The 15,045-nt window shown below is 47.5% G+C and overlaps 1 pseudogene; it reads left to right on the top strand.

The window, feature by feature from the left end:
- The first annotated feature begins 8,417 nt into the window (after positions 1-8,417).
- Positions 8,418-14,073, top strand: LOC131202809 (uncharacterized protein K02A2.6-like; annotated as a pseudogene).
- Positions 14,074-15,045: the final 972 nt, after the last annotated feature.

The following is a 15,045-nucleotide window of genomic DNA, read 5'->3' as shown; positions in this document are numbered from 1 at the left end:
TTCCATCCATTATTCCTTGTCTGGCTTTCAGGTGCCATTCAGATCAACGTGGTAAAATTAGGAAGAAACATTGTTTTCACAGCTGTTGCAAGATTGTAGAAGAAAAAAGAGGAGTGGAACGGATAAGGATTTTAATTGAAACAGTTTCAAAATATATTGAAATTGGACTCTTCCAGAAACAAAAAAGAAAAGTAGAAAAGAGATACATGGACTTGAATTTGGGTTAAGTTAAAGTAATAAATTGGAATTTAGACTATATATTATAGTCTAAATTGATATAAATTAACTTAACTTTAACTTAATAGGTCCTAGGGTTGTGGAGAGGGGTGTCGTTCCAGTTTGTCAGGGTTGAGCTATTACTACAGTAAGTGGGAGAGTCAGATATGACGGAAGGGGAGGGCCACATCAGGTTTCGGGGGCTCACCCTCGCTGTTTACAAGCGCTTGCGAGCTCCGGCCCTCCAGGATTTTCCCGTGACCCGAGTGGCCAGAGTGCTCGGGACCTGGGCCTTCGGCTGATGTTATGTAATGCCAGGTCCACGGTTAATAAAACCCCCCTGATCGCAGACCTTATTCAGGAAGGGACCGCGGACGTGATGGGAGTACGGAGACCTGGTTGGGCACCGAAGGGGGGGCCCCCCTAGTGGAGATGTGCCCACCAGGTTTCCGAGCATTCCATCAGCCGAGGGCCCAGGGTAGGGGTGGCGGTTATTATTAAGGAGAGTCTTGAGCCGAGGGACACCACTGTGCCTCAGATAGCTGGGTGTGAAACCCTCTACGTGAAGTGGGGTCGTAGGACTCAGGTGGGCTTGTTGATCACGTACCTGGCTCCTTGCTGCGTGACAACAGCCCTGCCTGAGCTGTTGGAGTTGCTGGCCGGGTTGGCAGTTGAAACCCCTAGACTGTTGGTCATGGGGGATTTCAATTTGCCATCAGCCGACGCAGCTTCCTCGGCAGCTCAGGTATTCATGGCTTCCATGACAGCCATGGACCTGAGTCAACTAATCGACGGCCCTACCCACGTCGGGGGAGGCACCCTAGACTTGATTTTTATCTCTGACCAGTGGTTGAATGATCTGGTTTTAAATGATTTAGTTGTTGAACCTCTGTCATGGTCAGATCATTTTCTCCTTCATCTAGACTTTCTGACCGCTACCCACCACTGCAGGGAGACGGAACCAATGCACTGGTTCCGTCCCAGGCGCCTGATGGACCCAGAGAGGTTCCTGACGGAGCTTGGGGCATTTCCCGAGCACCTGGCCCATGACTGAAGAACTAGTTGCGGCCTGGGAACAGGCCACGGCTGGAGCTTTGGACCGTGTCGTGCCTTTGCGGCCTCTGAAGCAGCGTCGGTCTCAACCAGCTCCTTGGTTCTCTGAGGAGCTGAGGGAGATGAAACGCCGGAGAAGACGCCTAGAGAGTATCTGGAGATCCAGCCGTTCTGAGGCTGACCGGACACTAGTTAGGTCCTATAGTAGGACCTACCTAGTGGCACTGAGGGATGCGAAGCGTTCCTACGTTTCCTCCCTCATTACGTCGGCAGATAACCACCCGGCCGCCTTGTTTCGGGTTACCCGCTCTCTCCTTCATCAGGAGGGGCGGGAGGACCCCCTACAAGGGCGTGCCGAGGAGTTTAACGGTTATCTATACGATAAAATCGTTCAGCTTCAGGACGGATTGGATCAAAATTGGGTAGATCCAGGCGAGGGTTCCGAGACCCGTCTTGTTGAGGTGGTTTGGGATGACTTTGATCCTGTGACTCCCGAGGACATGGACAGGTTGCTGGGTAGGCTGAATGCCACTACATGTTTACTGGATCCGTGCCCCTCCTGGTTAGTACTGGCTACTCAGGAGGTGACACGAGGCTGGCTCCGGGGGATTACAAATGCTTCATTGCGGGAGGGGATCTTTCCCGCTGCCTTGAAAGAGGCAGTGGTGAGACCCCTCCTCAAGAAGCCTTCCCTGGACCCAGCTGTTTTAGGGAATTACCGGCCAGTCTCCAATCTTCGCTTCACGGCGAAGGTTGTAGAGAGTGTGGTGGCATGTCAGCTACTCCAGCACCTGGATGAAGCTGTCTATCTAGACCCGTTCCAGTCCGGCTTCCGGCCCAGATACAGTACGGAGACAGCTTTGGTCGCACTGGTGGATGATCTCTGGAGGGCCAGGGACAAGGGTTACTCCTCTGCCCTGGTCCTATTAGACCTCTCAGCGGCTTTTGATACCATCGACCATGGTATCCTGCTGCGCCGGTTGGAGGGGTTGGGAGTGGGAGGCACCGTTTATCGGTGGTTCTCCTCCTACCTCTCTGGCCGGACACAGACGGTGTTGACAGGGGGGCAGAGTTCGACTCCAAGGTGCCTCATGTGTGGGGTGCCGCAGGGGTTGATTCTCTCACCTGTTCAACATCTATATGAAGCCGCTGGGTAAGATCATCAGTGGCTTTGGGGTGAGATACCAACTGTACGCTGATGACACTCAGCTGTACTTTTCCACCCCAGGCCACCCCAGTGAAGCTGTCGAAGTGCTGTCCCGGTGTTTGGAAGCCGTACGGGTCTGGATGGGGAGGAACAGGCTCAAACTTAATCCCTCCAAGACGGACTGGCTGTGGATGCCGGCATCTCGGTACAGTCAGCTGCAGATGCGGCTGTCTGTCGGGGGTGAGTCATTGGCCCCGATGGAGAAGGTACGCAACTTGGGCGTGCTCCTGGATGATCGGTTGTCCTTTGAAGATCATTTGGCGACCGTCTCCAGGAGAGCTTTTTATCAGGTTCGCCTGATCCGCCAGTTGCGGCCCTTCCTGGACTGGGATGCCTTATGCACGGTCACTCATGCTCTCGTTACCTCTCGCCTGGACTACTGCAATGCTCTCTACATGGGGCTCCCCTTGAAGAGCACCCGGAGACTTCAGCTAGTCCAGAATGCGGCTGCGCGGGTTATTGAGGGAGCGGTTCGGAGCTCCCACGTAACACCTATCCTGCACAGATTGCACTAGCTACCTGTTGTTTTCTGGGTGCGCTTCAAGGTATTGGTTACCACCTTTAAAGCGCTCCATGGCTTAGGACCGGGTTATTTATGGGACCATCTACTGCCGGCCTCGATCTCCCATCGCCCGGTGCGCTCCCACAGAGAGGGACTCCTCGGGGTGCCGTCAGCCAAACAGTGTCGACTGGCGGCCTCCAGGGGGAGGGCCTTCTCTGTGGGGGCTCCAACCCTGTGGAACGAACTTCCCCTCGGACTTCGACAACTACCAGACCTTAGGACCTTTCGCTGCGAACTTAAAACCTATTTATTTCGTATGGCTGGACTAGCTTGATTTTTTATCTTTAAATTTTAATTGACTTTTGATGGGTTTTTAAAACTTAAACTTTTGTAATTTTATGGGGGTGTATGTTATTTTAATATTTGGGCAAATTTGAATCAGTTTTTTAAGGGTTGTTTTTACTATTGTGTATGTTTGTATTTTATCTGCCTGTTCACCGCCCTGAGTCCTTCAGGAGAAGGGCGGTATACAAATTAAAATATTCTATTCTATTCTATTCTATTCTAATTGCAAACTATACTATTCGCCTTGTGAATTTTCCTCATTTCTTTTAATTGCTGTTTATGTACCACCTCAAGCCTGTGTAAACAAGGCATTACGAACTCTAGCTGACCAAATCATGGAGGCTGATGTCAAATTCCCTGATTCACTGGCCATTATTTTGGGAGATCTAAACAAAGCAAACTTAAGGAAAGAGCTACCAAAATACTTTCAGCATGTCAATTGTCCCACTAGAGGCAATAATACATTAGACCATTGCTACACAACACTAAAAGATGCTTATCGGTCTTTACCACGTGCAGCTGTAGGACACTCTGATCATTGCATGATTCACTTTGTACCTGCTTACAGGCAAAGACTTAAAACCACAAAACCAACAATTAAATCAGTGAAGATCTGGATGGAGGAGTCAAAATTAAAGCTGCAGGCCTGCTTTGACTGCACTGATTGGAATATTTTTGAAGATACCTCTGCAGACCTGGATGAGATGGTGTAGGGTTTCCTGCCTGGGCAGGGGGTTGGACTAGAAGGCCTCCAAGGTCCCTTCCAACTCTGATGTTATGTTATGTTATGTTATGAACTCACAGATACTGTAACGTCATATGTCAGCTTCTGTGAAGACCTATGTATACCGACAAAGAACTTGCGAATATACAGTGACAACAAACCTTGGTTCACACCTAAACTTAAGCAGCTACATCATTCCAAAGAGGAAACCTACAGGAAAGGTGATAAAATGCTGTACAATCAGGCCAGAAATGCACTAACAAGGGAGATAAGAGCAGCAAAAAGAAGCTACTCTGAAAAGCTAAAGAATCAGTTTTCAGCAAATGAACCAGCAAACATGTGGAAAACTCTTAAAAATATCACCAGCTATGGCAAACCTCCTTCCCAGTTGTTGAAGGAAATCAACAACTGGCAGATGACCTGAATGTGTTTTACTGCAGGTTTGAAAGGAAACTACAGCCACCTATCTCCACAACCCCCATCTCAGACACACCAACAACAGCCAAGTCTCCTACTACTGACCCCATCCGATTGGGTTCACAACCTCTAGTGATTGCAGAAAAGGAAGTGCAGGACCTATTTCACAGACAAAAACCAGGAAAAGCTCCAGGCCCAGACAAGATAACTCCTTCTTGCTTAAAAGTCTGTGCCGACCAATTGGCCACCATCTTCACTCATATCTTCAATAAATCACTAGAGGTGTGCTATGTTCCTTCTTGCTTCAAATGCTCTACCATTATCCCAGTGCCGAAGAAGCTCACTATCAAGGAACTGAATGACTACAGACCAGTTGCTTTAACATCTGTAGTCATGAAAGCCTTTGAAAGGCTAGTGCTTTCCTACTTGAAAACCATCACAGATCCGCTGTTAGACCCCTTGCAATTTGCATACCGAGCAAACAGATCAACAGATGATGCTGTTAATATGGCTCTGCACTACATCCTACAACATCTTGAGTCTCCAAAGATCTATGCAAGGGTCCTTTTTGTAGACTTTAGTTGAGCATTCAGTACCATCATTCCAGACACTCTTCTAACTAAGCTAAATCAGCTACAAGTACCTGAACAGACTTGTAAGTGGATCACAAGCTTCCTAACAAACAGCTTCCAACAGCAGGTAAAGCTAAGCGGGATCACTTCAGATACCTGTACAATTAGCACAGGGGCCTCCCAAGGCTGTGTGCTCTCCCCACTTCTCTTCTCTCTGTATACCAATGACTGCATCTCCAATGATCCATCTGTTAAACTACTGAAGTTCGCAGATGACACAACACTGATTGGTCTCATTCGAGACAATGACGAATCCGCATATAGACGTGAGCTCGAACGACTAGCCTTGTGGTGCGACTGTAGCAATCTGGAACTGAACACACTCAAAACTGTAGAAATGGTGGTAGACTTTAGGAGAAACCCTTCCATACTTCCACCTCTCACAATACTGACAACACAGTATCAACAGTAGAAACCTTCAAATTTCTAGCTTCTATCATATCACGAGATCTAAAATGGACAGTTAACATCAAAAACATCATCAAAAAAGGACAACAAAGAATGTTCTTTCTGCACCAACTCAGAAAGCTCAAACTACCCAAGGAGCTACTGATCCAGTTCTACAGAGGAATTATTGAGTCTGTCATTTGCACCTCTATAACTGTCTGGTTTGGTTCTGCAACCCAACAAGAAAGACACAGACTTCAGAGGATAATTAGAACTGCAGAAAATATAATTGCTACCAACCTGCCTTCCATTGAAGACTTGTATACTGCACGAATCAAGAAAGGGCCGTGAAAATATTTACAGACCCTTCACATCCTGGACATAAACTGTTTCAACTTCTACCCTCAAAACGACGCTATAGAGCATTGCACAACAGAACAACTAGACACAAGAACAGTTTTTTCCCAAAGGCCATCACTCTGCTAAATAAATAATTCCCTCAACAATGGCAAACTATTTACTAAATCTACACTACTATTAATCTTCTCATCGTTTTCATCACCAATCTCTTTCCACTTATGACTGTATGACTATAACTTTTTGTTGCTATCACTAAGGGTTAAATTGCAACCTATGACCATCATTTGTGTTGTAAATGTTGTACCTTTGATGAAGGTATTTTTTTTCTTTCTTTTTCTTTTTCTTTTCTTTTATGTGCACTGAGAGCAAATTCCTTGTGTGTCCAAATTCCTTGTGTGTCCAATCACACTTGGCCAATAAATTCTATTCTATTCTATTCTATTCTATTCTATTCTATTCTATTCTATTCTATTCTATTCTATTCTATTCTATATAAATTAAGATAAATAAATTTAAAAAGTTTCTCTCCTTGTATTGAAAATATGGAAAACTGGGAGGAATTATGGGAAATGCTTTTGATGGTCTATTAATGGTAACAAACAAGCAGAATTGTGGCTTAAAAATTAAAAAAAAGAAGATGAGGAAATTATGAGACATAGTGCTGGAAAAGAAATCAGTGAGGATAATACAGATGATCATATTGGGACTGATGGTGAAAAAATGAAAAGGAAGAGAAGGAAAGGAATCTTAAAAAAAAGAGGGGGAAAATGAAAAAGAAAAGATTGAGAAGGAAAATTAAAAAGATGAAAAAAACAGTGAAAAAAACAGATGATTACACTGGGATTAGCAGTGAAAGTTTAAAGAGATGAGGAGGAAATAGAGAAAAATTGAGGGGGGACATCAAAAGAATAAAAGTTAGAGGAAAGTGGAAAAGAAGAAATAAGAAAGGGAGAAAAAAGAAATGGAAGAAAGGAAGAAAGGGAGGAAAATATTAAGAGATGGGATCTGGGAGAGACTGAAAGAAAATGGTTAGAAGTAGGAGAAAAATAAATAAAAGAAATTAAAGTAGAGAGAGATTTGCTTCCTCTTTTTTCTTTGTTTGTGTTGGACAATGCATGGAATAAAAAATAAAATAAAATTGTTGATTAAGATATAAATTTTAAATTTATAAAAGAATGGAAAATTCAGCAGAGGTAATTTGGAATGGCATGGTTTATAAATGAAGATGATTGGAATTTAAGATGCAAAAGGTAATAAAATTGAAATGTTAGTAAATGATGTATATTGTTGGAAGAAAATAATAAGTATTGAATTTTGAATAGAAATGTTAAAATAAGTGGAAAGTTGTATCAATTGACTATAATATAAATGAAATAAGATGAAGACAATGTTAAGTTTTAAAATATATGAGAGTAGGTTTGAAAAATATGTGTAATAAATGAGAGAATTGGGGATGTCTTGATATTAGAGATATTGAAAATAGATACAGCAATGGAGAGAGATAAGAGGAAGGAGGGAGTTGGAAGGGAGAGAGAGGGAGAGAGAAAGAAGGAAGAAGAGGACTGTAATGTATCTTTAAAAGTTTTGGCGGGAAAATAGCACGTTGCTGATTGGTTGAAGCCTCCGGCTAAACTGTATATAAAGAGAGGTTTTTCCCAGCACTGGCTGCTGGGTTCACCATATAGTAAAGAGCTGTTGTCACTATCCTGGTCTCCTGCCTCGTTATTGCCCGAATCTAACACTGGCGACGAAGGTGGGATCTCGAGGCTAAGAGCGCCAGGAAAAGAGCTGAACTCACCAGGAAGACGTGAACCCAGCAAACAAGGGGCGGAAAGCAGCGATGTCCGGCTACACACCGCCAGCGCCATTCGACCCAGCTAAGGAAAAATGGGGGTCATACATGGCTCGTTTCGAGTGTTTCCTCGAGGCGAACGAACTTCAAGGAGTTTCAGACAACAGGAAACGAGCGTATTTCCTGAGCCACTGCGGTCCAGAAGTTTTCGACACCGCAGAATCTCTGGCGAGCCAACGCTGGTACAGTCGGTACCGTGGCAAACTCTGCAGACTTTATTGAAAGCCCATTATGCACCAACGCCCAAGTATGTGCAACGGTTCAATTCGGGAGCGCAGACAGCAAGAGGCGAGTCCATCAGCGCATACATGGCCGCCCTGAGGAAAGCCTCAAAACATTGCGAGTACCGAGACTTGGATGAGGCATTGCTGGAGCAACTCATCCGCGGGGTCAGGGACATCCGTTTGCGGAGGCGGCTGCTGTCTAAAAGCAACCTAACGCTGGCAAACGCCTTGGACGAAGCCAGGGCTCACGAGATGTCTACCCAAGCGGCGGAAACCCTACAAAAGCCGCTCGCACCAATGGCTGGTGCAAAATCAACCCCGGTCCACAACGAGGAGATCCAGGCTGAGTCGGACGGTGAGGAAGAGGAAGGAGTCTTCCACACCGGGAGGCCGGAGAAAGAAGACCGGGGTGACTGCGCAAGTTGCGGAGGGCAACACCAACGACAACAATGCAAATTTAAGGATGCGGTGTGTCGGCGGTGCGAAAAGAAGGGGCACATAGCACAGGCCTGTCGAGCACCCCAACCTTCCCGCCAAAAATTCAAACCGGCCAATCAGAGCGCGGGAACGGCGAAGCGGCCCGCGAGTGGTCAGTTTAAAAAAGGCGCGAAGTTGAATCAGACTGTCGTGAGAGTGGGTCACGCATCAACACGCCTAGAGAAAAAAATCTTTACAAAGGCAAAGATTGAGGGGGTGCCGTGCCGATTGGAGGTGGACACCGGCTCATCGATCACGATCATGTCCTGGGACAATCTCGTGAGAGCCTTACCCGCCATCGCAAAGCGCAAGCTGCAACCACAGAAATTAAAGGTACAAGACTACCAAGGGAATCGCATCCCTGTTCGAGGGGTAACGTCCGTCCACGTCGAGTATGGACAATACAAGAAAACTCTGCCCATCACCATCGTCGATGGAACCCTGCCAAGCTTGTTGGGTCTGGACTGGTTCAGAGCATTGGGCATGGGGGTGACTGGAATCTTCAGAAACGAAGTCGACCTCAAAGACGCACTCATGAAGGAGTTTGGGGACGTTTTCAAAGACTGCCTGGGCAAGTACACGGGGACCCCTATTTCCTTTAACTTAGACCCACAAGTTGCCCCTATCCGTCTAAAGGCTAGGAGGGTCCCGTTCGCCCTAAAGCCCAGGATTGACCGGGAACTGGACAAACTAGTAAACCAGGGAATTTTAGTGCCAGTTGACCATGCTAAATGGGAGACCCCTATAGTCACCCCAGTCAAACCGGACGGGTCGGTCCGGATTTGCGCTGACTACAAGGCAACGCTCAACAAAGCATTGCAAAAGAGTGCTTACCCCGTTCCGGTGGTACAGCACTTACTGCACTCATTGGGGCAAGGGCAAGTTTTTGCCAAGCTAGACTTGGCCCAAGCCTATCAACAGCTACCCGGAGCTGTTGAAACGCCGAAGAAGACGCCTGGAGAGCACCTGGAGGTCCAGTCGCTCCGAAGCTGATCGGACACTAGTTAGGTCCTATTCTAGGACCTACCTAGTGGCAATGAGGGAAGCGAGGCGTTTCTACGCCTCCACCCTCATTGCGTCGGCAGATAACCGCCCGGCCGCCCTGTTTCGGGTGACCCGCTCTCTCCTACATCAGGAGGTGCGGGATGACCCATTGCAGGGACGAGCCGAGGAGTTTAGCGGTTATCTATACGATAAAATCGCTCAGCTGAGGGACGGTCTGTACCGAAATTGGGATGATCCAAGCGAGGGAGAGGAGGCACGCCTTGTTGAGTCCATTTGGGATGAGTTTGACCCTGTGGCTCCCGAGGACGTCGACAGGTTGTTGGGGAGGCTGCACGGCACGACATGTTTACTGGACCCGTGCCCTTCCTGGCTGGTACTGGCCACTCAGGCGGTGACACGAGGCTGGCTCCAGAGGATTATCAACGCTTCTTTATTGGAAGGGGTTTTCCCTGCCGCCTTGAAAGAGGCGGTGGTGAGACCCCTCCTTAAGAAGCCCTCCCTGGACCCAGCTATTTTGGGTAATTATCGTCCAGTCTCCAACCTTCGCTTTGTTGCGAAGGTTGTAGAGAGTGCCGTGGCGCGACAGCTACCCCAATACCTGGATGAAGATGTCTATCTAGACCCGTTCCAGTCCGGCTTCCGACGCGGATACAGCACGGAGACAGCTTTGGTCGCATTGGTGGATGATCTCTGGAGGGCCAGGGACAGGGGTTATTCCTCTGCCCTGGTCCTATTAGACCTCTCGGCGGCGTTCGATACCATCGACCATGGTATCTTGCTGCGCAGGCTGGGGGGATTGGGAGTGGGAGGCACCGTATATCGGTGGTTCTCCTCCTATCTCTCCGACCGGACGCAGACGGTGTTGACGGGGAGGCAGAGGTCGACCGCGAGGGGCCTCACTTGTGGGGTCCCGCAGGGGTCGATTCTCTCGCCCCTGCTGTTCAACATCTACATGAAGCCGTTGGGTGAGATCATCAGTGGTTTCGGGGTGAGATACCAGCAGTACGCTGATGATACTCAGCTGTACTTCTCCACCCCGGGCCACCCCAATGAAGTTGTTGAAGTGCTGTCCCGGTGTTTGGAAGCCGTATGGGTCTGGATGGGGAGAAACAGGCTCAAGCTTAATCCCTCCAAGACGGAGTGGCTGTGGATGCCGGCATCCCGATTCAGTCAGCTGCAGCCACAGCTGGCTGTCGGAGGCGAGTTATTGGCCCCAAAGGATAGGGTGCGCAACTTAGGCGTCCTCCTGGATGATCGGCTGTCGTTTGAAGATCATTTGACGGCCGTCTCCAGGAGGGCCTTCTACCAGGTTCGCCTGGTCCGGCAGTTGCGCCCCTTCCTTGATCGGGATGCCTTATGCACAGTCACTCATGCCCTCGTTACCTCTCGCTGGATTACTGTAATGCTCTCTACATGGGGCTCCTTGAGGTGCACTCGGAGGCTTCAGTTAGTCCAGAATGCAGCTGCGCGGGTGATAGAGGGAGCTACGCGTAGCTCCCATGTAACACCGCTCCTGCGCAGACTGCACTGGCTGCCTGTGGCCTTTCGAGTGCACTTTAAGGTGTTGGTTACGACCTTTAAAGCGCTCCATGGCTTAGGACCTGGGTACTTACGGGACCGCCTGCTGTTACCACATGCCTCCCACCGACCCGTACGCTCCCATAGAGAGGGACTTCTCAGGGTGCCGTCCGCCAAACAATGTCGGCTGGCGGCCCCCAGGGGAAGGGCCTTCTCTGTGGGGGCTCCCACTCTCTGGAACGAGCTTCCCCCGGGTTTACGTCAAATACCTGACCTTCGGACATTCCGTCGCGAACTGAAGACACATCTTTTTATTCGCGCGGGGCAGGCTTAATTGGATTTTAAAAGTGAATTTTAGCAATTTTAAATGGGGTTTTAATTGACGATAATTTTTAACATCAGGCTAATTTTAAATAAGTTTTTTAAGGGTATTTAAATCGTGTATATTTGTATTGTTGGTTTTATTTTGCCTGTACACCGCCCTGAGTCCTTCGGGAGAAGGGCGGTATAAAAATCAAATAAAATAATAATAATAATAATACCCGTAGATAGCAGCACAGCCGAAGCACAGACAATTGTGACTCACAGAGGGGCTTTTAAGTGCACCCGGTTACAGTTTGGGGTTAGTGTGGCTCCAGGGTTATTTCAGAACCTCATGGAGCGGCTATTGCAAGGACTACCAGGGGTGATACCATACTTCGACGATGTATTGGTATCCGCTGAGAACCTAGAGGAATTAGGGGTAAGGCTGCAAAAAGTTTTGGGCATTTTCCGGTCTGCCGGTCTAAAAGTTAAACTGAACAAATGCCATATCGGGGTTGAATCTGTGGAATTCCTGGGCTACCGAATAGACAGGGAAGGGATTCACCCCACTGAGAGCAAGGTACGGGCCATCAGGAAGGCCCCAGCCCCAAAGAACAAACCGGAGTTACAGGCATTCTTAGGTCTGGTCAACTTCTACGCGGTATTTTTAAAAAATAAGGCAACAATTGCCGAACCGCTGCACAAACTACTAGCAAAGACAGCTGCGTGGTCTTGGGGAAGCTAGGGCATTCGAAGGGGTAAAGAATCTCCTATCTAGCGATAGTCTTCTTATTCAGTACAATGGCACGTTGCCATTAGTATTAAGCTGCGATGCATCTCCCTACGGGGTGGGGGCTGTGCTCAGCCACCGGTTGCCAAATGGCACAGAAGCCCCTATTGCATACTACTCCCGAACCATGTCATCAGCTGAAAGGAATTATAGCCAGCTTGATAGGGAAGCCTTGGCTATAGTCTCCGGAGTAAAGAAATTCCATGAATATGTATTTGGTCGTGAATTCGAAATCATCACGGACCACAGACCCTTGCTAGGGTTGTTGGCAGGCGACCGCCCAACGCCCGTGGCACTCTCGCCCAGACTGACCCGATGGACTATCTTCCTAGCGGCATATTCCTACAAATTACTACACCGGCCGGGAAAGGAATTAGGGCATGCAGACGCCCTGAGCAAGATGCCCGTTACCAGAGACTATCAAAGACCCCACTCCGGGGATACCAGTTCTGCTAATTGACTCTTTGGACTCTGGCCCAGTCACATCCAAGGAGGTGGCTCGGGCTTCTTACAAGGACATTACAATAAGGACTGTAATTGGTTGGGTACAACGAGGTTGGCCCGCTGCGCCGGGCGAACGGTTCAAAGAATTTGTAAAAAAACGTGGGGAACTCTCAGCCCAAGGGGGGTGCCTGCTATGGGGGGATCGAGTGGTGATCCCGGAGAAATTGAGGGAAAAGGTATTGGAGCTCCTTCACGAAGGCCACCCAGGGATCGTCAGAATGAAGGGTTTAGCGAGAAGCTATGTGTGGTGGCCCTTAATGGACACGGAAATTGCTGAAAGGGTAGGGAAATGCCAGGCCTGCCAGGAATCCAGACCACTACCCCCAACGGCCCCGATTCGGGAGTGGGAGAGACCCCAGGGCCCTTGGTCTAGGATCCATATCGATTTTGCCGGTCCCTTTCACGGCCAAACCTTTCTGGTAGTAGTCGATGCCTACTCCAAATGGCTGGAAATCATTCTCATGAGATCCATGACAGCCGAGGCCGTGATTTCAGTCCTACGGCACCTATTCGTAACGCACGGGCTGCCCGACACGTTAGTCTCTGATAATGGCCCACAATTCACGGCAACCCAGTTTGAAGGATATTTGGCAGAAGAGGGCATCCGGCATGTCCTCTCGGCGCCTTTCCACCCTGCGACGAATGGCCTTGCAGAACGTTCCGTTCGGAGCGCAAAAGAAGCATTGTCCAGAATCAGGCCAGGCGACTGGCAAACAAAAATCGATACCTTCCTGGCCGTCCAACACAGAACCCCCTGTGTCACAACTGGCAGAAGCCCAGCAGAGCTATTAATGGGTCGGAAGCTCAGGTGCCCACTAGACCATTTAAACCCAAACTACACACCAGACGGTTACAAAGGGGTACAGGGTAAAACAAGAGGGATGGCAGTAGGCGACCTAGTGTGGGCACACAACTACAGCGAGGGTCCGACCTGGGTAACAGGAAAAATCCTAGAGATAACAGGACCAAAATCATACCTAGTAGAGATAGAGGATGGCCGGGTATGGAAGCGCCACATAGACCAGATAAGGAAACGCATAACCGGTAAATCAGAAACAGACGAAACAGGCCCTGACTACCCAACGAATGAATCCACAACTGACTCAAACCCGTGGCAAACGCGAGACTTATCTGAGTTCCAGAAGGTCCAGCGACACCAACCGGCCCATCCTGAAGACAGCGGGGACGACTCTACAAATAATCCAGGGCCGGATGGCCTAGAGGAGGAGCTGAGAGGAACAAACAGTCCCTCCGGTCAGCTCGACTCACTCCCAGAAAGTGAATTGCGCAGGTCCGAAAGAGTCAGGAGACGCCCAGTCTACCTGCGTGATTACGTAGAAAAATAAGATGCTAATTTTATGCAAATATTGGTAAAGTGTTTTCTGGGAGGGAAGGAGTGTAATGTATCTTTAAAAGTTTTGGCGGGAAAATAGCACGTTGCTGATTGGTTGAAGCCTCCGGCTAAACTGTATATAAAGAGAGGTTTTTCCCAGCACTGGCTGCTGGGTTCACCATATAGTAAAGAGCTGTTGTCACTATCCTGGTCTCCTGCCTCGTTATTGCCCGAATCTAACAAGGACAGGAGGTAAGGCAAGGGAAGTAAGTGTAGGAGAGAAGGTTAGATAGGGAGGAAGTAGGGTGGAGGAGGAGAAGGGAAAGGGAAGTAGAGAAGGAGGAGGAGAAGAGAGGAAGTAAGTAGGTATAAAGAAAGGAGGGAGGGAGAGAAATGTAAGGAGAAGAAGAGATTGCTGTGAAAAGGAAATGGAGGAAAGACAGCCCCGAAAATATTCCAAGTATAAAAATTGAAATAGTTAAACAAAAAAAAAAAAGAGGAGTGAAAGGGAATGAATATGAACAAGAATGGAGAAATTAGAAAATGAAGGGTGAAAGTAGATGTGATTCAATAAAATGTATAAAGAAATATTAGGAAAGGAATAAAAAACTATGAAAAAAAAGAAACATCTTGGCTAAAATTGTAACTAAGAAAAATTTATTTGAATATTTTGAATTGTATAAGATGAGAAAATGTCAATACTCTGTTCATGAATTGTGGTTGTGTGGAAGGGGGGAAATTTAAAAATCAATAAAAACGTATAAAAAAACCAAAAAAACCAAAAAATATTTGCTACAAATATTCAATAGCATTGGTAAATAGATACAGATAGAAATATATACCTATTTTGTACATAACTATTCCCTTGTCAAATTGTGCATTGTTTGTATCCTATAAATTGGCTTTTATGGCAGATTAAATCAGTAGCCTCAGTTTTTAGGGAAATTGTCCTTTTAATGAGCTCTTCTTTTGCCGAAAGTCGAAGTAGTAGTATGTTTCAAACAGAGATGATGCTGGACTGATTAAGCAACAGCAATGTAAAGTACAAAGCCCCAGCAGTCATATAATATTACAGAGCTGTATTTTCATCATAATTACATCAAAGCTGAGGAATCATTCATAAGAAATTTGTGTTTTGATGGAAGGGTCTGTGTATTTGTCCTATGTAGTGATTGTTATGTACTTCAATCACAATA

The sequence above is a fragment of the Ahaetulla prasina genome, chromosome 8, assembly GCF_028640845.1.
Source record: "Ahaetulla prasina isolate Xishuangbanna chromosome 8, ASM2864084v1, whole genome shotgun sequence".
In the NCBI taxonomy this organism is placed as follows: Eukaryota; Metazoa; Chordata; class Lepidosauria; order Squamata; family Colubridae; genus Ahaetulla; species Ahaetulla prasina.
Note: the sequence above shows the minus strand (reverse complement) of the source record. Positions and strands in the feature narration are given on the sequence as shown.